This window comes from Entelurus aequoreus, linkage group LG12 (genome assembly GCF_033978785.1).
Source record: "Entelurus aequoreus isolate RoL-2023_Sb linkage group LG12, RoL_Eaeq_v1.1, whole genome shotgun sequence".
NCBI lineage: Eukaryota > Metazoa > Chordata > Actinopteri > Syngnathiformes > Syngnathidae > Entelurus > Entelurus aequoreus.
The window spans coordinates 68,199,529-68,224,528 of NC_084742.1; the positions used below are offsets into that span (position 1 = coordinate 68,199,529).

General features: G+C 38.8%; 1 protein-coding gene and 1 long non-coding RNA gene across 9 annotated transcripts in view; one reads left to right on the forward strand and one right to left on the reverse strand.

Annotated features, from left to right (window-relative positions):
• Positions 1 to 3,850, reverse strand: part of LOC133662483 (uncharacterized) — a 211,741-nt gene extending 207,891 nt beyond the window's left edge. The window contains exons 1-2 of one of the 3 annotated variants that reach the window (XR_009828115.1): positions 3,789 to 3,849; positions 119 to 158 (exon numbers count right to left, since the gene is read on the reverse strand). This is a non-coding gene — a long non-coding RNA (uncharacterized LOC133662483). Of the gene's footprint in view, positions 1 to 118; positions 159 to 3,788 lie in introns of all 3 variants that reach the window. The other 2 variants (XR_009828113.1, XR_009828114.1) reach the window with 2 other exon arrangements.
• Positions 1 to 25,000, forward strand: part of sox5 (SRY-box transcription factor 5) — an 863,129-nt gene that overhangs the window by 540,966 nt on the left and 297,163 nt on the right. The gene's annotated exons all lie outside the window — the stretch shown is intronic.

Genomic DNA, 25,000 nt, shown 5'->3' on the forward strand with positions numbered 1-25,000 from the left:
CTGGACGAGCTCTTTTCTTTCTGTTCTGAGCGCTTTGAGCACATGGGTGTGACATTTTGCAGCAGTTCCTCACGTAGTGGGAGCGAATGAACCTTAATGATAAAAAAAGGACACTCACCTTCATCACCCAGGCGTGGGAGGCAGAAGACGAAGGCAGTCTGAGGAAAAGAAATGACAAATTAAAACTACTAGCAAACGCTGAATGAAGCAGTCCTCCACACTAATGATGGCATTGGTGCATTGCGAGCAGCAAATAAACAGCCTTGTTCCCTCCATGTGCCTCATTGTTTCTGTGTCTTTGTCACTCTCTCTAATGGGAATCTGTCCTTCTGCACCTTTATATATTCAAATAATAATACTCCACAAATAAGCGCTGGGTTCCTCCGGGTTAATGTCCATAAAATAAACCGTATTCACTCTCTCCAACAATTAGACTGACACTCAATACATTTAAGCAGCCCTGCTGGAGGAGAGCCACCATAGCGCACAATGAATCATTAATGAATCACCGATATCTCCATCCCACAATTACAAAAGCTTAATGAATGCAGCCTCTCCTTCTATTCAACCAGCTGGTTTGGCCTTGTTTTTGTTTCCGTCATCCATTGCTGCAACATGCAACACATCAACTTGACACAAATACAGTCTTACCTTACTTTTTGGACGCCCTACTTTTCATAGGATTCTGGGGGTTTTTTTGTGTGGGGTGCGAACGTTTTTACTAAGAATTTGTCACGTTTTTTTCGGTTATCACACAGGCAAATGTAATGGTGATTATTTGTTCAAAATGTTAGGTTTTACACACCATTTTCAAGCCACTTTCTGGCTCACCTTCACCAGCGTCTTCTCCTACCAGTAGTTTTTAGCACTTCCATAGCGGGTCTACTGACAGATACAAGTTAGAACTGTACACTAGTTTGTATTAGAAATGGCAACGAGGGGGGGATGAATGTCCCACAACAAAGAAGGAGCTTATTGACTACGATGTGGACTACAATGGCCTGCAGGCACACATTTTCGGGACTTATGCAGATCCTAAATACACAACAGCAGGTGTCAATAGGTAAGAAAAGTTTGTTTGGCATAATGCTAGATAATATGTCCCCTAATAAGTGCCATTTTGTGGTCCTTATACACAAACAATAATAATACCGTATGTTGAAGCACAGTACGTCTGACTATGGTCGCCGTAATGCTTCGACAATCCATCAAGCGGTGCGGTTTCGTAGCTTACCAAAGTGGTACTAAAACATTTTGAGCGCCGTGTGTAATGTTCTATATTCTCAATGCTTGCTTGCTTACCTGTACTGGCTAGCGTCATTTATGTCAACCTGCAGTCCACATAAATCTTGTGTGACTGCCATCTACTGGTCACATAAAATCAGTCAGCACAACCATATTTAGAGCATCTACAAGGCGCACCGGGTAATAAGTCGCACCTTCGATTTTTGAGAAAATTAAAGGATTTTAAGTGCGAGTTAGAGTCCGAAAAATACAATAGGGTTATTTTGCCCACAAATCATTTTGCAGAATTGAGTGCCCAAGACAGGTGTGACAGGTGGTGACACTACACCTACTTTGAGACAAGAGCTATAGTGATGCATGGTTGGTCATGGTTTAAAGTCGTATCCAACAATTGCGACAACAACTTTTTACTGTCAATATCGCCTGCTGAGTTTCATTTTTTAATATTTTCTGCTGGTGGTGTGCCTCGGGATTTTTTCAATGAAAAAAAATGTGCCTCGGCTCAGAAAAGGTTGAAAAACACTGCATTAACCGACACATAATGTGTAATACGTACAATATTTACTAGGGCTCTGAATCTCTGGGCACCACACAATTTGATCTCTTGGTACACAGCTGCATTGACTCTGGACTAGATGAAACACAGTGGACCAACACCAGCAGCTGACATGGCTCCCCAAACCATTGCTGACTGTGGGAACTTCACACTGGATTTCAAGCAACTTGGATTTTGCTCCTCTCCAGCCTTCCTCCAGACTCTAGCGCCTTGACTTCCAAATGAAATACAAAACTTGCTCTCGTCTGAAAACAGGACTCTGGACCACTCTGCAACTGTCCAGTGCTTCTTTTCCATAGCCCAAGTCAGACGCTTCTAGAGATTTTAGAGCACTACATGCTTCCATCTGTTGAAAAGCTCTATGGAGATGAGGATTTCATTTTCCAGCATGATCTGGCACCTGCCCACAGTGCCAAAACCAGCAGTAACTGGTGTACTGACCATGGCATTACTGTCCTCCATTGGCCTGCCAACTCCCCTGACCTGAACCCCATAGAGAATTTGTGGGGTATTGTGAAGAAGAAGCTGAAAGACACCAGACCCAATAATGCAAATGAGCTAAAGGCCGCTATTAGAGCATCCTGGGCATCCATAACACCTCAGCAATGCCACAGGCTGATTGCCTCCATGCCACGCCGCATTGATGCAGTAATCCGTGCAAAAGGATTCCCAACCAAGTACTGAGTGCATTAATTGACATTTTCAAATGTTTAATTTTGTTTTGCTGTTATAAATCTTTTTTTTTAACTTGGTCTGAGGAAATATTCTCATTTTTTGAGATCTGATTTTTGAGTTTTCTTAAGCTGTATGCCATAATCAGCAATATTAAAATAATAAAAGGCTTGCAATATTTCAGTTGATGTGTAATGAATCCAGAATGTATGACATTTTTGTTTTTTTAATTGCATTACAGAAAATAAAGAACTTTATCACAATATTCTAATTTTCTGAGACAGTCCTGTATATAAAAAATAAAATACATATATATATACATATATATATATATATATATACATATATATATATATACATACATATACATATATATATACATATATATATATATACTTACATATATATATACATATATATATACATATATACATACATATATATATACATATATACATATATATATATGTATATATATATATATATGTACACATATATATATATATATATATATATATATATATATATATATATATATATATATATATATATATATATATATATATATATATATATATATATATATATATGTATATATATATACATATATATATATATATATATATATATATATATATATATATATTGCAGTTCATTAGAAAATCCTTTTTTTTTTTACACCCCCAATATTTACCGTGTTTTGGTCATTATACGCTTTACCAGAACTTCTTTCTTCAGCACATTAATTTCCGTTTCCATAGCAGCGCACTTCACAAATGTGTGTTCCTACTTCCGGAAATGAACGCCTGTGTGGTCTAATCATGGCAAACTTCGTAACAGACAACGAAGACGACTATTTTTGGACAAATAATTCACAACCTTACATTTTTGAAACCGAATATACGGAGAATTAACTACTGCTTCTAGAAGCCAGCACCGAGGAAGGGTGAAACGTTGGAACAAACGAGAGAGTGAGGTCGGTGTGACTTAACGGCATAAATGTGGAACTCGGAGCCGACGTAAATGACGTGCTTGTATAACGGGTCTGTACTTGTGATGGGTTTGCAGACGGCCATCAGACAATGGAGGTTTTATTCTGAAAATGAAGTAAAAATTACATCAACTCCTTCTCTGCTTCCTCAGCATTGCAAGTAGCAAGGTCAAGTTTGAACATTTTGATGAAATACACAACATTTTATCTGTATGCAGCATTGACTGAAAAATGCAAAAAGAAAACACTGCCGACTAGCGGCCAAAATAAAGAACTGCGTGGGGAAGAAGTTCAATAAAAGCACATTTATAGTATTACACTTACCTGAAAATGAAGTAAACATCACATCAATTCCTCCTCTGCTTCCGACACGTGGAAAACATACTTTTACCGACAGGAAGTGGTGGTCACGTGACATGAAAGATAGAAAACAATACTTTTTACCGACAGGAAGTGGCGGTCACGTGACATCAAAGAGGACCGCTTCAAACAAATCGCGCCAATACGTGTCACTCAAATAAACGGTCGTCGAGCTCAAAGTAGCGGTTCGAACGACACAAAAACACTTGATATCTTAAGGGCACATTACAGTGAACGATATAGGGCAGAATATTACAAAAATAAACCGTTTGTTTTTGTTAGAAAACGACACAAAGCAGGACACCAATTTGGACATGACTCACCTCCGCATGCAAAGTAGGAAATTGAAGAGGAAGGGGAGGAGCTACAGCAGCTACAGAAAAAGGAAGGGGAGGAGCTACCGCAGCTACAGGAAAAGGAAAGGGAGGAGCTACAGAAGATACTCGAAACTACAAAAGCCCGACAGGAAGGAGTAAAATAAAATACCAGTCAATCAACAAAAATAAAGAACTATGTTAAATAAAACACAATAATTAATTAATAACATAAAAACATTCAGAAATATTAATAAAGTGCATTTTTAACTCTGTTACACCTACCCAAAATCAACTTGAAAACACTTCCCAGCCCAGCTGGACCAAAAATACAACTGAGTAAGTCGCCATAACATTGATCATGATCATGCATGTTATTCATCAGAATCAGAATCAGAAATACTTTAATAATCCCCGAGGGGAAATAAAATATTTTCAGCACAATCCCATTCAAGAGCAGACAAACATTACAGGGAGACAGAACAGGATCAAACATTACAGGGAGACATAACAGTATCAAACATTACAGAGAGACAGAACAGGATCAAACATTACAGGGAGACAGAACAGGATCAAACATTACAGGGAGACAGAACAGGATCGCTGACGGGTCCGCCAACTTCCGGCGCCCCTTACAAAAAAAGGTGAGAAACAGGTAAACGCTGGGGACGGGGGGGAGGAAAAAAATTCAGTCTAAGCCTGGGCCCCTGGAGAGGAGGTCCAGACTGAGGCCGGGGGAAAAACCCTCATAGCCATAGCGCACATAAACATGTGTGTAAGAGGGAAACATCAAAGAACACAAAGGACATTAAAGACATTAAAAGAGCAGAGCTAATGCAACCAGACATTTCTACACACAGCCACAAAAGTAAAAACAACAACAACAAAGATATAACATATACACTGTGGTGGCCTGTGCGGTGTTCCACGCCATCGTCTGCTGGGGTGGGGGGGAGCATGGCCAGAGACAGGAGCAGACCCAACAAAGCAACCAAGAGAGCCGACTCCACCCTCGGCCACCCACCAACTCTCGGCCAGTGTCCAATCCGCATGGATGAGCGAGGATGCGTCCAAGGAGACCGAGGTGTCCGATACCTGCTCATTCAGCCAAGACACTGTGAAGCTTGTCCAGCTCTGCAGTCCTGTCTCTTCATCCACATCTCCTCCAGTCTCTCCAAACTCTGCAGCCTTGTCTCTTCATCCACATCTCCTCCAGTCTCTCCAAACTCTGCAGTCCTGTCTCTTCATCCACATATCCTCCAGTCTCTCCAAACTCTGAAGCCCTGTCTCTTCATCCACATCTCCTATCGTCTCTCCAAACTCTGCAGTCCTGTCTCTTCATCCACATGTCCTCCGGTCTCTCCAAACTCTGCAGCCCTGTCTCTTCATCCACATCTCCTACGGTCTCTCCAAACTCTGCAGCCCTGTCTCTTCATCCACATCTCCTCCAGTCTCTCCAAACTCTGCAGTCTTGTATCTTCATCCGCATCTCCTCCAGTCTCTCTAACTCTGCAGTCCTGTCTCTTCATCCACATCTCCTCCAGTCTCTCTAACTCTGCAGTCCTGTCTCTTCATCCACATCTCCTCCGGTCTCTCCAAACTCTGCAGCCCTGTCTCTTCATCCACATCTCCTCTGGTCTCTCCAAACTCTGCAGCCCTGTCTCTTCATCCACATCTCCTCCAGTCTCTCCAAACTCTGCAGCCCTGTCTCTTCATCCACATCTCCTCCAGTCTCTCCAAACTCTGCAGTCTTGTCTCTTCATCCACATCTCCTCCAGTCTCTCCAAACGGACACAAAAGGATGACACAAGAGCACAGAGCTCCTGCCACCAGCAGCCACTACAGCGGCGCCATCTACATTACAACTATGATCATGCATGTTATTACAACTACATACACTGTCGAGCTAGCTGTGTACAAACAAAACATGAAATAATACTTTAAAGATACTTTAATATGATTGTACATGTTTGTCAGATTGCTGTCCTATCACAGTGTTGTGCATTACAAACTCAAACCATTCAGCTGCTGACGCAAAGGCTAACTTACCTCTTGTCGTAGCTAGCTTACAGCAAAGTCGTAGCATGCGGTCGCAAGACGAAGTGTTACTAGGCTAGATAAACAGTTCCTCAGTATTCGCTCTTACAAAAACATTGTGGCTACAGCATAGTTGTTGTACAGGTTACGGATCGTAAATAAGGTATTGTTGGGGGGGTTTTGGGTGCATTTTTAAGAATGGATTGGTCCCATTAGATGTATTACTAGCCACCAAGAACGTGCTGATTTTTACAAATCAGAATTCCAAAAAACTTTTGTCTTCATGTCACTCATTAGGATTGTGAATGATAGGCAAAGTTTGAAAAAAAGTTGCAGTTCCCTTCAAACTTGTTATGGTTGGACGAGGGAGTTGTGACGACACAGTTCCACAAAGGGGCAATATTGCTCTATGTATTTATTATATTTATATAAAGAATATAATATAATAAATAATGAACAATATAATTAATAAACTATAGAATGGTGTGTGACAAAATCCAAGAGTGTGTGTGTGAGGCTATGTGTGTGATTAGCTGTAGTGTGTGTTACCTAGTGTTGGATCGAGAGGAGGGACAAGACATGAAATGAACATTTACAGAATATTTCCATGTAAATAACTCATTTCACAACAAGTATACATCTATGGCTTATTTAAAAATTGTATTTTTTTAAAATGTATTTTATTTATTTTTTTAATTGAAAATTATAATTTTTTCAAAATCAATTTTAAAAAATTTAGAATAAATTTAGAATCATGATGAACAATCGCACTCTATTTTTTGTTAGATAAGGTCATTCTAGTCGCATGGAGATGGCTTAAAATTTTTATTTTTTTTAAATGTATTTTATTAATTTTTTTAATTGAAAATGATAATTTTTTCAAAATCAATTTTAGAAAATTAACAATACATTTAGAATCATGATGAACAATTGCAATCTATTTTTTGTTAGATAAGGTCATTCTAGTCGCATGGAGATGGCCTAAAAATGTTTTTTTTAATGTATTTTATTTATTTTAAAAAAATCAATTTTAAAAAATTAAGAATAAATTTAGAATCATGATGAACAATCGCAATCTATTTTTTTGTGCACCTATCCTACATGCAAATTAAAAGATATGACTTCTTCCTCCGCCAATCGGAGCTTTTTGTCCTGCCACTCACACACACGGTGCGGCTATCCATCCATCCATCCATTTTCTACCGCTTGTCCCTTTTGGGGTCGCGGGGGGTGCTGGAGCCTATCTCAATATATGGACAAATATTTTTTTCTTATAAAATTTAGTGGGTGTGGCTTATAAACTGGTGCGCTCTATAGTCGGGAAAATACGGTTCATCCATCCATCCATCTTCTTCCGCTTATTTGAGGTGGGGTCGCGGGGGCAGCAGCCCAAACAGAGAAGCCCAGACTTCCCTCTCCCCAGCTACTTAGTCCAGCTCCTCCCGGGGGATCCCAAGGCGTTCCCAGGCAAGCTGGCAGACATAGTCCCCACAACGTAGCCTCCTACTTTATTTTCCCTCCTCTAATCAGACAACATTTATTAGGGGTTTGCATTTTTCGGCATCTAACGAATTGATCCGATTCAGAATCAATTCCGGATTCAACACCATTCACGCTTCAAACCGATCCTAGCAATATATTATTTGGTATAATATTTATAAGGAAACTTAAAAAAAAAACCTGGTTTAGGTTAGATAAGGTCATTCTAGTCTAGTTTTTAAATGTTTTTTTTTTTTTTTTTTAATTGAAAATTGTAATTTTTAAAAAATCAATTTAAAAAAAATTAAGAATGCATTTAGAATCATGGTGAACAATCGCAATTAATTTTTTGTTAGATAATGTCATTCTAGTCGCATGGAGATGGCCTAAAATGCTTCTTTTTTTATGTATTTAAATTTTTTTTTAATTGAAAATTATAATTTTTTAAAAATCAATTTAAAAAAATTAAGAATAAATTTAAAATCATGATGAACAATCGCAATCTATTTTTTTGTTAGAAAAGGTTATTCTAGTCGCATGGAGATGGCCTAAAAATGCTTTTTTTTAAATGTATTCTATTTTATTTTTTTAATTGAAATGATAATTTTTTTTAAATCAATTAAAAAAAATTAAGAATACATTTAGAATCATGATGGTCAACCGCAATCTATTTTTTGTTAGATAAGGTCATTCTAGTCGCATGGAGATGGCCTAAAAATGCATTTTTTTCATGTATTTTATCTATTTTTTTTAATTGAAAATGATAATTTTTTAAAAATCAATTTTAAAAAATTAAGAATACATTTAGAATCATGATGAAAAATCGCAATCTATTTTTGGTTAGATGAGGTCATTCTAGTCGCATGGAGATGGCCTTAAAAGGCTTTTTTAAATTTTTTTTTTTTTTTTTTTTAATTGAAAATTATAATTTTTTTTAAATCAATTTTAAAAAATTTAGAATAAATTTAGAATCATGATGAACAATCGTAATCTATTTTTGGTTAGATAAGGTCATTCTAGTCGCATGGAGATGGCCTAAAATTTTTTTTTTTTTTAATTCTTTTTTTTTTTTTTTTATTGAAAATGATAATTTTTTTTAAATCAATTTTAACATTTTTTGAATAAATTTAGAATCATGATGAACAATCGTAATCTATTTTTTGTTAGATAAGGTCATTCTAGTCGCATGGAGATGGCCTAAAAATTATTATTTTTTTAAATTCATTTTTATTTATTTTTTAATTGAAAATGATAATTTTTTTAAAATCAATTTTAAAATTTTTTGAATAAATTTAAAATCATGATGAACAATCGCAATCTATTTTTTGTTAGATAAGGTCATTCTAGTCGCATGGAGATGGCCTAAAAATGCTTTTTTTTAAATGTATTTTATTTTATTTTTTTAATTGAAATGATAATTTTTTTTAAATCAATTAAAAAAAATTAAGAATACATTTAGAATCATGATGGTCAACCGCAATCTATTTTTTGTTAGATAAGGTCATTCTAGTCGCATGGAGATGGCCTAAAAATGCATTTTTTTCATGTATTTTATCTATTTTTTTTAATTGAAAATGATAATTTTTTAAAAATCAATTTTAAAAAATTAAGAATACATTTAGAATCATGATGAAAAATCGCAATCTATTTTTGGTTAGATGAGGTCATTCTAGTCGCATGGAGATGGCCTTAAAAGGCTTTTTTTAATTTTTTTTTTTATTTTTTTTAATTGAAAATTATAATTTTTTTAAAATCAATTTTTAAAAATTTAGAATAAATTTAGAATCATGATGAACAATCGTAATCTATTTTTGGTTAGATAAGGTCATTCTAGTCGCATGGAGATGGCCTAAAAATATATTTTTTTTTAATTCTTTTTTTTTTTTTTTTATTGAAAATGATAATTTTTTTTAAATCAATTTTAACATTTTTTGAATAAATTTAGAATCATGATGAACAATCGTAATCTATTTTTTGTTAGATAAGGTCATTCTAGTCGCATGGAGATGGCCTAAACATTTTTTTTTTTTTAATTCATTTTTATTTATTTTTTAATTGAAAATGATAATTTTTTTAAAATCAATTTTAAAATTTTTTGAATAAATTTAAAATCATGATGAACAATCGCAATCTATTTTTTGTTAGATAAGGTCATTCTAGTCGCATGGGGATGGCCTAAATTTTTTATTTTTTTTAAAATGTATTTTATTTATTTTTTTAATTGAAAATTATAATTTTTTCAAAATCAATTTTAAAAAATTACAAATAAATTTAGAATCATGATGAACAATCGCAATCTATTTTTTGTTAGATAAAGTCATTCTAGTCGCATAGAGGTGGCCTAAAAATTTATTTTTTTTTAAAATGTATTTTATTTATTATTTTAATTGAAAATTATAATTTTTTCAAAATCAATTTTAAAAAATGTAGAATAAATTTATAATCATGATGAACAATCACAATCTATTTTTTTTTTTTTAAGATAAGGTCATTCTAGTCGCATGGAGATGGCCTAAATATGCTTTTTTTTTTTAAAGATGTATTTTATTTATTTTTTTAATTGAAAAATATAATTTTTTCAAAATCAATTTTAAAAAATTTAGAATAAATTTAGAATCATGATGAGCAATCGCAATCTATTTTTTGTTAAATAAGGTCATTCTAGTCGCATGGAGATGGCTTAGAATTTTTTTTTTTTTTAAATGTATTTTATTTATTTTTTTAATTGAAAATGATAATTTTTTCAAAATCAATTTTAGAAAATTAACAATACATTTAGAATCATGATGAACAATTGCAATCTATTTTTTGTTAGATAAGGTCATTTTAGTCGCATGGAGATGGCCTAAAAATGCTTTTTTTTAAATGTATTTTATTATTATTTTTAATTAAAAATGATAAAAAAATGTAAATCAATTTTTAAAAATTACGAATAAATTTAGAATCATGATGAACAATCGCAATCTATTTTTTTGTGCACCCCTATCCTACATGCAAATTAAAAGATATGACTTCTCCCTCCGCCAATCAGACCTTTTTGTCCTGTCACTCACACACACGTCTATTGCAGCTGAGAAAATGACATTTCCTTCTATTGCAATCTACTGAAAAAGAAGATAAAAATAAATAAAAAGATCTGGGTGGTCTTGTATAACTATACCGATATACGTGCACAACTATGTTGCGACATTATCTTTCCAGTGGATTCCCAGCGCCAGTGGAAAATAACAAAAAATGATAATTGTATTTGCATAAAATGACATTTTACCCCGGCTCCTCTCTCAAAAGGGGGGCGTTCCAGCCCCGGAAAAAAAGAGGCCAAATGCGTCAGTGTCATAAAAGAAGGGTGACAAGAAGAAAGAAAACACACCTTGATGCAAGCACAAAAGTGTGTGTGCATGCGGTGCAGCTAATCATTGTCATTACAGCTGTTAGGGGAAAGTGTTTCCTAACAAGCAATCAAAGCTCGTCTCAATGATTAGCCGAGGAGGGGAAGATGTCTTTTCCTCCCGTCCCCGCCGTTCTGACAACACAAAAAAATCGTCTCCGTCTGCCATCCAGACGCACAAAAACTGCACACTTGTCTTTTTATGTGCGCAGGTTGCTTTTATTGTGAAACAGCTCGAGTGAAAACAAACTGACAAAACATTTGAAGCAGAGGAAAAAAAAAAAAAAAAAGCGCACAACAACCTGTCAAGAGCAAAATGCCTCCATTTTTTCCCCCGTCAGACAAAAGCGCCCTGCAAGCATCAGATACACTATATTGACAAAAGTATTTGGCCAGCCGTCCAAATGATGAGAATCACTAATCACTTGGCCCGGTGTATCAAATCAAGCACTTAGGCATGGAGACTGTTTCTACAAACATTTGTGAAAGAATGGGCCGCTTTCAGTGATTTCCAGCGTGGAACTGTCATAGGATGCCACCTGTGCAACAAATCCAGTCCTGAAATTTCCTGGCTCCTAAATATTCCAAAGTCAACTTTATTTTAAGAAAAGTGAAGAGTTTGGGGAACAACAGCAACTCAGCCACCAAGTGGTAGAGGCCAGGTAAACTGACAGAGAGGTCAGCATAGTGCAAAGACTTTCTGCACAGTCACTTGCTACAGAGCTCCGAACTTCATGTCACCTCCCAATTAGCCCACGTACAGTACGCAGAGAGCTTCATGGAATGGCTTTCCATGGCCGAGCAGCTGCATCTAAGCCATACATCACCAAGTCCAATGCAAAGCGTGGGATGCAGTGGTGTAAAGCAGTGGTCCCCAACCACCGGTCCGCGGACCGATTGGTACCGGACCGCACAAGAATTAAAAAAAATAATAATAATAATAAAAAAAAATTTTATGAAATCAACATAAAAAACACAATATATACATTCTATATCAATATAGATCAATACAGTCTGCAGGGATACAGTCCGTAAGCACACATGATTGTATTTATTTATGTTAAAAAATAAAAAACAAATTTTCAAGCATTGACCGGTCCGCAGCTACAAAAAGGTTGGGGACCACTGATCTAAAGTCAAAATGCTCGCCAAAGATCCTTTAGATGACAGGAGTGGGTGACTATTTTTGGTCATCTGCAGTCAAAATGCTCATCAAAGATCCTATAAATGACAGGAATGGGTGACTATTTAGGGTCATCTACAGTCAAAATGCTCATCAAAGATCCTATAGATGACAGGAATGGGTGACAATTTTTGGTCATCTAAAGCAGTGGTCCCCAACCACCGGTCCACGGCCCGGTACCGGTCCACGGACCAATTGGTACCGGGCCGCAAAAGAATTAAAAAAAAAAAAAAAAAAAAATTTTTTTTTTTTTTTTAATGAAATCAACATAAACAACACAATATATACATTCTATATCAGGGGTCACCAACGCGGTGCCCGCGGGCACCAGGTCGCCGTAAGGACCAGATGAGTCGCCCGCTGGCCTGTTCTAAAAATAGCTCAAATAGCAGCACTTACCAGTGAGCTGCCTCTATTTTTTACATTTTATTTATTTACTAGCAAGCTGGTCTCGCTTTGCCCGACATTTTTAATTCTAAGAGAGACAAAACTCAAATAGAATTTGAAAATCCAAGAAAATATTTTAAAGACTTGGTCTTCACTTGTTTAAATAAATTCATTATTTTTTTTACTTTGCTTCTTATAACTTTCAAAAAGACAATTTTAGAGAAAAAATACAACCTTAAAAATTATTTTAGGATTTTTAAACACATATACCTTTTTATTTTTTAAATTCCTTCCTCTTCTTTCCTGACAATGTAAATCAATGTTCAAGTATTTTTTTTTTTTATTGTAAAGAATAATAAATACATTTTAATTTAATTTTTCATTTTAGCTTCTGTTTTTTCGACGAAGAATATTTGTGAAATATTTCTTTAAACTTATTATGATTAAAATTCCAAAAAAAATATTCTGGCAAATCTAGAAAATCTGTAGAATCAAATTTAAATTTTATTTCAAAGTCTTTTGAATTTCTTTTAAAATTTGTGTTCTGGAAAATCTAGAAGAAATAATGATTTGTCTTTGTTAGAAATATAGCTTGGTCCAATTTGTTATATATTCTAACAAAGTGTAAATTGGTTTTTAACCTATTTAAAACATGTCATCAAAATTCTAAAATTAATCTTAATCAGGAAAAATTACTAATGATGTTCCATAAATTCTTTTTTTTATTTTTTCAAAAAGATTCGAATTAGCTAGTTTTTCTCTTCTTTTTTTCGGTTGAATTTTGAATTTTAAAGAGTCGAAATTGAAGATAAACTAGGTTTAAAAATGTAATTGTCAATTTTTTCGTGTTTTCTCCTCTTTTAAACCGTTCAATTAAGTGTAAATATCATTAATTATTAATAATAACATAGAGTTAAAGGTAAATTGAGCAAATTGGCTATTTCTGGCAATTTATTGAAGTGTGTATCAAACTGGTAGCCCTTCGCATTAATCACTACCCAAGAAGTAGCTCTTGGTTTCAAAAAGGTTGGTGACCCCTGTTCTATATCAATATAGATCAATACAGTCTGCAGGGATACAGTCCGTAAGCACACATGATTGTATTTATTTATGTTAAAAAAAAATAAAAAAATTGTTTTTTTTAAATACACCCCAGTTCCCCCCCCCCCCCCCGTCCGTGGGACAAATTTTTAAGCGTTGACCGGTCCGCAGCTACAAAAAGGTTGGGGACCACTGGTGTAAAGGACATCACCACTGGACTCTAGAGCAGTGGAGACGCCTTCTCTGGACTGATGAGTCACGCTTTTCCATCTGGCAACCTGATGGATCAGTCTGGGTTTGGAGGTTGCCAGGAGAACGCTACATTTCAGACTGCATTGTGCGGAGTGTGAAATTTGCTGGAGGAGGAATTATGGTGTGGGGTTGACTTTGGCCCCTTAGTTCCAGTGAAAGGAACTTTGAATGGTCCTGGACACCAAAACATTTTGGACAATTCCTTGTGGGAACAGTTTGGAGCGGGCCCCTTCCTCTTCCAACATGACTGTGCACCAGTGCACAAAGCAAGGTCCATGGATGACAGAGTCTGGTGTGGATGAACTTGACTGGCCTGCACAGAGTCCTGACCTGAACACCTCTGGGATGAATTAGAACGGAGACTGAGGGCCAGGCCTTCTCCCCCAACATCAGCGTGTGACCTCACCCAATGCGCTCTTGGAAGAATGGTGGAAAATCCCTATCAACGCACTCGGCAACCTTGTGGACGGCCTTCCCAGAAGAGTTGAAGCTGCAATAGCTGCAAAAGGTGGACCCACATCATATTGAACAATGTAGTGTACATTGCTGTCACCCTTTTCTCCGTCTGCCGTCCTCACCTCAGACTAACGGGCGAGCAGAGTGTTGGCGTCGGCGAGGTGATGAACACGTCCCGCTGGAAACCTCCAAGGGGGAAGACCGTTCACAGTGTTGGCGTTAATGCGGCGCGTTACGCCGATGACGCTGATGCCGCTGTCCGGACCGTCGAGTTCACTTCTGTGTGTGTGTGCCTCGAAGCACGAGTGTGTGTGTGTGTGTGTGTGTGTTTTATGTCAACTGACATCCCCGCAGTGCAGAGCTGGGGATGGCGTGTTTCAAAAAACAGATGCTTCCCCCCCCCCCCCCCCCCCCGCTAATTAGCACTTAGCGCAGAGAGCAGGTACACGGCACGGTTGCGCGTGTCTAGAAGTGTCGTTATCCAAACTCAAGACTCGCAAACGTCCATCACGTTTCCCGTCAGCCTCCAAACTCAAGTGGGATAGAATCGACGCGCGTTCTTAATTGCCGCAGTTAACGGATCGCGAGAGGCTGAGCTTTTCCGAGTAGCGGCAGAGTGGAAAAGCAAGTTGCCTCAACATGGAAGCTGTTATTATGTCGACAAGCAGTGAAGTTGTCAGCTTGTGTAAATGCTAAATAAAAAGAGAATACAACAAATCCTTTCCAACTTATATTCAATTGAATAGACTGCAAAGACAAGATATTTCATCTTCACACTGAGAAACTTTGGTATTTTTAATGCAAATAATCATGAAGTTAGAATGTAATGGCAGCAACACGTGTCAAAAAAGGCATTTTTACCAGTGTGTTACATGGCCTTTCCTTTTAACAACACTCAGTAAAGGTTTTTTTGAAGTGGAATTCTTCCCCATTCTTGCTTGATGTACAGCTTAAGTTGTTCAACAGTCTCCCTTCTCATATTTTAGCCTGCACACATTTTCAATGTCTGGACTACAGGCAGGCCAGTCTAGTACCCGCACTCTTTTACTATGAAGCCACGCTGTTGTAACACCTGGCTTGGCATCGTCTTGCTGAAATAAGCAGGGGCGTCCATGATAACAACATATGTTGCTCCAAAAGCTGTATGTACCTTTCAGCATTAATGGTGCCCTCACAGATGTGTAAGTTACCCATGTCTTGGCCACTAATACACCCCCATACCATCACACATGCTGCCTTTTACACTTTCACCCTAGAACATGTCTTGGGCACTAATACACCCCCATACCATCACACATGCTGCCTTTTACACTTTCACCCTAGAACATGTCTTGGCCACTAATACACCCCCATACCATCACACATGCTACCTTTTACACTTTCACCCTAGAACATGTCTTGACCACGAATACACCCCCATACCATCACACATGCTGCCTTTTACACTTTCACCCTAGAACATGTCTTGGCCACTAATACACCCCCATACCATCACACATGCTGTCTTTTACACTTTCACCCTAGAACATGTCTTGGCCACTAATACACCCCCATACCATCACACATGCTGTCTTTTACACTTTCACCCTAGAACAGTCCGGATGGTTCTTTTCCTCTTTGGTCCACAGTTTCCAAAAACAATGTGAAATGTGGACTCGTCAGACCACAGAACACTTTTCCACTTTGAATCAGTCCATGTTAGATGAGCTCGGGGCCCATCCAAGCCGGCGGCGTTTCTGGGTGTTGTTGATAAATGGCGTTGGCTTTGCATAGTAGAGTTTTAACTTGCACTTACAGATGTAGCGACCGACTGTAGTTACTCACAGTGGTTTTCTGAAGTGTTCCTGAGCCCATGTGGTGATATCCTTTACACACTGATGTGGCTTTTTGATGCAGTAGCGCCTGAGGGATCCAAGGTGTGTAATATCATGGCTTACCAGCAGTGATTTCTCCACATTCTCTGAACCTTTTGATGATATTACGGAGCGTAGATGGTGAAATCCCTAAATTCCTTGTTGAGAAATGTTGTTCTTCAACAATTTGCTCAGGCATTTGTTCACAAAGTGGTAATCCCTCGCCCCGTCCTTGTTTGTGAACGACTGAGCATTTCATGGAAGCTGCTTTTATACCCAATCATGGCACCCACCTGTTCCCAATTAGCCTGTTCACCTGTGGGATGTTCCCAATAAGTCTTTGACGAGCATTCCTCAACTTTCTCACTCTTTTTTGCCACTTGTGCCAGCTTTTTTGACACATGTCGCAGGCATCAAATTCCACATGAGTTAATATCTGCAAAAAACAACAAAGTTTACCAGTTCCAACGTTAAATATCTTGTCTTTGCAGTCTATTCAATTGAATATAAGTTGAAAAGGATTTGCAAATCATTGAATTCTCTTTTTCCGTAACATAAAAGGAGGAACCACAGATCCCTTCCCCATCAACAACAATGCTAATCAAGCAGACTTGGTAAGAGCCAACAACGATTACTTTGGGGAAAATGACGATCCAGAACCTTGTCTTTTTCATGAGTCATTGGTTTTAGAAGCCGAGTGCTGCATGGATGTAGCTTTATTGTGACACTAGGTGCTAAACATGCAAACTAACCATAATAAAACCAACACTTACTGTAATGTTTAATAATTATAATAATAATATTAATAGATTTTATTTGTAAAAGCACTTTACATTGAACACACAACCTCAAAGTGCTACAGTGCATTTCAAAAACAACGCTAGAAGCACAAATAGCTGCCCCCAACAAGTAAAATAGATAGTAAAAAAAAAAAAAAATAGAACTTAATAGCTAGAACTACCACACATATATCTAAAAATAGGCTTTTTTAAAAATAAATGTTTTTAAGCCTTTTTTAAAAGCATTCACAGTCTGTGGTGCCCTCAGGTGGTCAGGGAGAGCGTTCCACAGACTGGGAGCAGCGGAGCAGAAACCCTGGTCTCCCATAGTTCGGAGCTTTGTCCTCGGAGGTTAGCCTGTCCGGAGCGGAGGTGTCGTGTGGAGGATTTGGGGGTGAGCAGTTCTTTGAGGTAAAGGGGGGGGGGGGGGGGGGGGGATTACCATGGAGGCACTGATGGGTTAGTAGGGAGACTTTGTATTCAATCCTGAGTGGAACAGGAAGCCAGTGAAGGGATTTGAGGACCGGGTGTGATGTGGTCGTATTTCCACTCTCGCTGGGATGTCGACGCTCACATAATTCCGTATAGATGAAAAATGTCATTGCAATCCTCACAAAGGGTTAAAACATTTTTATTAAAAAAGTATTGATTTTGAATCGGGACTCGTTTTGGATTGAGAATCGATTCTGATTTGAATCGTTACCCCCCCCACGAATAGAATCAAGTCGTATGATGCCCAAATGTTCACAGTCTTCATTACCACAGACTGAATGGTTTACAACGACACAGGTGTGTAGAGGTTGCCCTCTAGTGGGTTCCTCGGACCACCACACACTACCACGAGAGCCTGAATTTGTGGGTATAACACTGCTTTATTTGCATAAAGGATTGCCCGGCTTTTGCTTTCCAGCAAAATGTCTCTCTCTCTCTCTGGCTCCCGCTCCAACTCCAACAACGTGTCTCGTCCCGGCTGCTGCTAATAAAGGTGACAGGTGATTAGATAACAAGCCACAGCTGGGCCATCTACTCACCTGTCGGTCCTTGCACACCCCGTTCCGCGGCAGGCCCGCAGGCCACGCCCCCCTCCACAAGGTGAACCTCAAAAAATGTTTTATATCGTACAAAAGTTAAGTTATTTCAGAAATTCAACTTGAAATGTGAAACTAATATGTGATGTGAACTCACGACGTGCACGGTGAGATATCCCAAGCCTTTATTTCTTACTTTTTGACACCCCAACATTTTCTGAGGCTTTCAATTCCAGTTTTTCATGAAGTGCAAGCCACAATTGTATCAACAGAAGGCTTGAAATGTGTTGAGTTGCATGTTGTGAATTAGTTTCACCTTGTAAATCTAATTTATGGAATAAACTAAGCTTTGCACGATATTCTAAATTGAAAAAAGACAAGCTTTATTAAAAATGTGTTGACTTTAGTAACTTCCTGTAAAACATTTTCAGCATAGTTGTCAAAGTATACCTTTGAGTTGTGTAAACTGTCATCATTTACTACATGGAAATGTCACCTGCCTCGCCTCAAAGGATCTTTTACAACCTTTTATACAATCAAAACATTGTCATTTCTGTGCCATTTCTGAGAAAAAGCAGCCATTAGCAGAGCATGAAAGGCAACATGTTCAATAGGTGTCATGTCTATTGTGGAAAAAGGCCCTGAATAAAATCCATTATGACTGTTATTAATCCCACAGATGTGTTTATTTGTCATCCATTCAAAGCCTAAGGAGTCTAAGGAGTAGACTAGCAAGGTCCCCTCTGAAGGAAAAGAGTGACATCAACAAATTAGACCTTGAAACCACTTTGACAACAAGACAAACATTTCTTTGTTATTATGTGAGCTTGCAAGTCCAGCTCAGACAAACTAGTCCACTAATATTATAGTAGTGACCTGATCAATCAATATCCAAATATATCAGACAAACTAGTCCACTAATATTATAGTAGTGACCCGATCAATAAGTCATCAAATATATCAGACCAACTAGTCCACTAATATTATAGAAGTGACCTGATCAATAATTAATCAAATATATCAGACAAACTAGTCCACTAATATTATAGTAGTGACCCGATCAATAAGTCATCAAATATATCAGACAAACTAGTCCACTAATATTATAGTAGTGACCCGATCAATAAGTCATCAAATATATCAGACAAACTAGTCCACTAATATTATAGTAGTGACCTGATCAATCAATAATCAAATATATCAGACAAACTAGTCCACTAATATTATAGTAGTGACCTGATCAATCAATAATCAAATATATCAGACAAACTAGTCCACTAATATTATAGAAGTGACCTGATCAATAATTAATCAAATATATCAGACAAACTAGTCCACCAATATTATAGTAGTGACCCGATCAATAAGTCATCAAAAATATCAGACAAACTAGTCCACTAATATTATAGTAGTGACCCGATCAATAAGTCATCAAATATATGTCAGTCAGATAATTCTACCAAACAAACATAAAAAAACAACAACAAAAATGCACTCGATAAAAGTGCCAACATCTTCCTAGGCCTGTCGCTTCCAAAGCGGGTGCAAGAGGGTTCACTCCGTGCATCACTCTCGGCACCTAAACTCATGTATTCGATAGCAGAATCAAATGAACAAAGTGAACCCTTTGGTGCAAGAGGGTTCACTCTGTGCATCGCTCTCAGTACCTGAGCTAATTTATTCAATAGCAGAATCAAATGAACAAAGTGAACCCTTTGGTGGAAGAGGGTTCACTCTGTGCATCGCTCTCAGTACCTGAGCTAATTTATTCAATAGCAGTATCAAATGAACAAAGTGAACCCTTTGGTGGAAGAGGGTTCACTCTGTGCATCGCTCTCAGTACCTGAGCCCATTTATTCAACAGCAAAATCAAATGAACAAAGTGAACCCTTTGGTGGAAGAGGGTTCACTCTGTGCATCGCTCTCAGTACCTGAGCTAATTTATTCAATCGCAGTATCAAATGAACAAAGTGAACCCTTTGGTGGAAGAGGGTTCACTCTGTGCATCGCTCTCAGTACCTGAGCTAATTTATTCAATAGCAGAATCAAATTAACAAAGTGAACCCTTTGGTGGAAGAGGGTTCACTTTGTGCATCGCTCTCAGTACCTGAGCTAATTTATTCAATAGCAGAATCAAATGAACAAAGTGAACCCTTTGGTGGAAGAGGGTTCACTCTGTGCATCGCTCTCAGTACCTGAGCTAATTTATTCAATAGCAGAATCAAATGAACAAAGTGAACCCTTTGGTGGAAGAGGGTTCTCTTTGTGCATCGCTCTCAGCACCTGAGCTCATTTATTCAACAGCAGAATCAAATGAACAAAGTGAACCCTTTGGTGGAAGAGGGTTCACTCTGTGCATCGCTCTCAGTACCTGAGCTAATGTATTCAATAGCAGAATCAAATAAACAAAGTGAACCCTTTGGTTGAAGAGCGTTCACTTTGTGCATCACTCTCGGCACCTGAGCCCATTTATTCAACAGCAGAATCAAACTAACAAAGTGAACCCTTTGGTGGAAGACGGTTCACTTTGTGCATCGCTCTCAGCACCTGAGCTAATTTATTCAACAGCAGAATCAAATGAACAAAGTGAACTCTTTGGTGCACGAGGGTTAACTCTGTGCATTGCTCTCAGCACCTGAGCTCATTATTCAATAGCAGAATCAAATGAACAAAGTGAACCTCTTGGTGCAAGAGGGTTCACTCTGCACATCGCTCTCAGCACCTGAGCTCATTTATTCAATAGCAGAATCAAAGGAACAAAGTGAACCCATTGGTGCACGAGGGTTCACTCCGTGCATCACTCTCAGCACCTAAATTCATTTATTCAATAGCAGAATCAAATGAACAAAGTGAACCCTTTGGTGCAAGAGGGTTCACTCTGTGCATCGCTCTCAGTACCTGAGCTCATTTATTAAATAGCAGAATCAAATGAACAAAGTGAACCCTTTGGTGGAAGAGGGTTCACTCTGTGCATCGCTCTCAGTACCTGAGCTAATTTATTCAATAGCAGTATCAAATGAACAAAGTGAACCCTTTGGTGGAAGAGGGTTCACTCTGTGCATCGCTCCCTAGCTATACTAGTATCGGTATACCGTACAACCCTAATATACATACAGTATTATGAACATTTTAACGAACACATTTCTTTATGGAGATCGATGGCGATACATGGCGATACATATTGATATCGCCCAGCCCTAACAACAAGCTCCAGAAAGTGTCTGAAAGTGAGCTGGCACTTCCTGCAAGCGTCATTTGAAGCTCCTGCGTTTGCACCAAGCGGGTGGAAGACACCCGTTTAGATCTAAGAGTGAGGCATGCTGGGCCGACATCATCAAAACGCCGCAGATCAGACAGGGAGGAGACAAAAGAGAAGAAAGGAGCCATGAAGAGGATGTGCGGAGGGTCGTGGTGACAATACAAGACAAAGAGAGTCGCAGACAACAAACAAAGCCACGCTCTCTGCGTGTGTTTGCACGTTATAAAAGTGTCTTGGCGTCCTGTCAGGTGGCATCAAAACCGCGTTCGATCTGGAAGGGGGGGGGGGGGGGGGGACTACAAAGTGGATCCCGGGGCTCGCAGAGAGGAGCCTTTTTGATCGCGCTAATTAAAAGCCATTTTGTGGAAAACAAACAGTCTGAAGTCTAATTGGCTCTTTTCCATCAGAAAGGGAAGGATGTTGAAAAGTGGAAGAAGGAAGGCAGGGAGGGAGGAGGTGTTGATGGCACTCACACATTAGTGCACATGCATGTAGGAGATGACACACACATTAGTGCACATGCATGTAGGAGATGACACACACATTAGTGCACATGCATGTAGGAGATGACACACACATTAGTGCACATGCATGTAGGAGATGACACACACATTAGTGCACATGCATGTAGGAGATGACACACACGTTAGTGCACATGCATGTAGGAGATGACACACACGTTAGTGCACATGCATGTAGGAGATGACACACACATTAGTGCACATGCATGTAGGAGATGACACACACATTAGTGCACACGCATGTAGGAGATGACACACACATTAGTGCACATGCATGTAGGAGATGACACACACATTAGTGCACATGCATGTAGGAGATGACACACACATTAGTGCACATGCATGTAGGAGATGACACACACATTAGTGCACATGCATGTAGGAGATGACACACACATTAGTGCACATGCATGTAGGAGATGACACACACATTAGTGCACATGCATGTAGGAGATGACACACACATTAGTGCACATGCATGTGGGAGATGACACACACACACTAGTGCACATGCATGTAGATGACACACACATTAGTGCACATGCATGTAGGAGATGACACACACATTAGTGCACATGCATGTAGGAGATGACACACACATTAGTGCACATGCATGTAGGAGATGACACACACATTAGTGTACATACATGTAGGAGATGACACACACATTAGTGCACATGCATGTAGGAGATGACACACACATTAGTGCACATGCATGTAGGAGATGACACACACATTAGTGCACATGCATGTAGGAGATGACACACACATTAGTGCACATGCATGTAGGAGATGACACACACATTAGTGCACATGCATGTAGGAGATGACACACACACACTAGTGCACATGCATGTAGATGACACACACATTAGTGCACATGCATGTAGGAGATGACACACACATTAGTGCACATGCATGTAGGAGATGACACACACACATTAGTGCACATGCATGTAGGAGATGACACACACATTAGTGCACATGCATGTGGGAGATGACACACACATTAGTGCACATGCATGTAGGAGATGACACACACATTAGTGCACATGCATGTAGGAGATGACACACACATTAGTGCACATGCATGTAGGAGATGACACACACATTAGTGCACATGCATGTAGGAGATGACACACACATTAGTGCACATGCATGTGGGAGATGACACACACATTAGTGCACATGCATGTAGAGATGACACACACATTAGTGCACATGCATGTAGGAGATGACACACACATTAGTGCACATGCATGTAGGAGATGACACACACATTAGTGCACATGCATGTAGATGACACACACATTAGTGCACATGCATGTAGGAGATGACACACACATTAGTGCACATGCATGTAGGAGATGACACACACATTAGTGCACATGCATGTGGGAGATGACACACACATTAGTGCACATGCATGTGGGAGATGACACACACATTAGTGCACATGCATGTAGATGACACACACATTAGTGCACATACATGTAGGAGATGACACACACATTAGTGCACATGCATGTAGGAGATGACACACACATTAATGCACATGCATGTGGGAGATGACACACACATTAGTGCACATGCATGTAGGAGATGACACACACATTAGTGCACATGCATGTAGGAGATGACACACACATTAGTGCACATGCATGTAGGAGATGACACACACATTAGTGCACATGCATGTGGGAGATGACACACACATTAGTGCACATGCATGTGGGAGATGACACACACATTAGTGCACATGCATGTAGAGATGACACACACATTAGTGCACATGCATGTAGGAGATGACACACACATTAGTGCACATGCATGTAGGAGATGACACACACATTAGTGCACATGCATGTAGGAGATGACACACACATTAGTGCACATGCATGTAGGAGATGACACACACATTAGTGCACATGCATGTAGGAGATGACACACACATTAGTGCACATGCATGTAGGAGATGACACACACACATTAGTGCACATGCATGTAGGAGATGACACACACATTAGTGCACATGCATGTAGGAGATGACACACACATTAGTGCACATGCATGTAGGAGATGACACACACATTAGTGCACATGCATGTAGGAGATGACACACACATTAGTGCACATGCATGTAGGAGATGACACACACATTAGTGCACATGCATGTAGGAGATGACACACACACATTAGTGCACATGCATGTAGGAGATGACACACACATTAGTGCACATGCATGTAGGAGATGACACACACATTAGTGCACATGCATGTAGGAGATGACACACACATTAGTGCACATGCATGTAGGAGATGACACACACATTAGTGCACATGCATGTAGGAGATGACACACACATTAGTGCACGTGCATGTAGGGGATGACACACACATTAGTGCACATGCATGTAGGAGATGACACACACATTAGTGCACATACATGTAGGAGATGACACACACATTAGTGCACATGCATGTGGGAGATGACACACACATTAGTGCACATGCATGTAGGAGATGACACACACATTAGTGCACATGCATGTAGGAGATGACACACACATTAGTGTACATACATGTAGGAGATGACACACACATTAGTGCACATGCATGTAGGAGATGACACACACATTAGTGCACATGCATGTAGGAGATGACACACACATTAGTGTACATACATGTAGGAGATGACACACACATTAGTGCACATGCATGTAGGAGATGACACACACATTAGTGTACATGCATGTAGGAGATGACACACACATTAGTGCACATGCATGTAGGAGATGACACACACATTAGTGCACATGCATGTAGGAGATGACACACACATTAGTGCACATGCATGTAGGAGATGACACACACATTAGTGCACATGCATGTAGGAGATGACACACACACATTAGTGCACATGCATGTAGGAGATGACACACACATTAGTGCACATGCATGTAGGAGATGACACACACATTAGTGCACATGCATGTAGGAGATGACACACACATTAGTGCACATGCATGTAGGAGATGACACACACATTAGTGCACATGCATGTAGGAGATGACACACACATTAGTGCACATGCATGTAGGAGATGACACACACACATTAGTGCACATACATGTAGGAGATGACACACACATTAGTGCACATGCATGTAGGAGATGACACACACATTAGTGTACATGCA